The sequence below is a fragment of the Coenobita brevimanus genome, chromosome 79 (assembly GCF_032717465.1).
Source record: "Coenobita brevimanus isolate Jiangsu-jjx chromosome 79, ASM3271746v2, whole genome shotgun sequence".
NCBI classification, from domain to species: Eukaryota; Metazoa; Arthropoda; class Malacostraca; order Decapoda; family Coenobitidae; genus Coenobita; species Coenobita brevimanus.
This window is the reverse complement of record NC_137032.1, coordinates 6652319-6653340: the sequence shown is the minus strand read 5'-3', so window position 1 is coordinate 6653340 and position 1022 is coordinate 6652319. Positions and strand designations below refer to the sequence as shown.

Here is a 1022-nt window from a genome sequence, read left to right as displayed (position 1 = left end):
ACTGTACAGGGGAGGACAGAGATGTGAACAAAATGAGGAGCAGATCTACAGTAAGTGGCAATGATGCAGAGACTGAGCTCATTATATAGGGGCCAGCAGAGCTTGATACAACTTGTAAGAAGGACGCGCAAATGAAGCCATGGGGACAAAGAGCTGACAATCCCGCTCTGAACAACAGAAAGGACGACTTACTCTACTATAACGGTAGAAGGGGGGGACTGAGGCAGAACACGCTCGTGATCAAACATGCAGCATACTGTGCGTTAAAATTACACAAAGGATGATGAAATCATAGGCTATGTAACAATATATATATATATATACCACGTTGAGTACACGGCTTCCCGTCCGATCAGCGAAGTTAAGCAACGTTGGGTCTGGTTAGTACTTGGATGGGTGACCGCCTGGGAACACCAGATGCTGTTGGCATAACGTTCTCCCTACGTGTCAAGTGGGGTTGGTGGAGGATTAGTGCCTCTCCCTGTAAAAGAATTAACTCTGAGCCCTTGGCCACCCCGTTTGGGATACATGGCGTCTGGCAATGAATGAATGGATGAATATATATATATATATATATATATATATACAGTATATATAAGGAAATATTAAGATTGCTCAGAGGGTTGGCTTATCGAATCCTCAGAGTTTTCTCATAATATTATATTATGTTTTATTAATAGTGGTGGGTGTTGGCACCATTCATCCATTCGGTCAATGTAGGGCTACTCCAGTGTGATTCTACACTGAGTGACAAGTCAAATGTTTTTCTGTATGCCTGGAAACTACTTAATATGCTGGGTGCTAACGATATACCCAACCCATACGTGTTCCCGATATGTCAGCAAGTGGGTTGGCGCCGAGTTAGTACCCCTCCCCGTAAAACAAGTAGCTAAAAAGACAAACAAAATGTCTGGGCCCTACAGGTGACGACCAAGGAATGGACAAGGGTCACGATGAGGATGGCAACATGGAATGTGAGGGGTGCAAATGATGAGGTCAGTGAAAGAGATGTTGGCTAGGTG

General features: G+C 44.2%; 1 pseudogene; it reads left to right on the top strand.

Annotated features, from left to right (window-relative positions):
- The first annotated feature begins 310 nt into the window (after positions 1–310).
- Positions 311–429, top strand: LOC145409159 (5S ribosomal RNA; annotated as a pseudogene).
- Positions 430–1022: the final 593 nt, after the last annotated feature.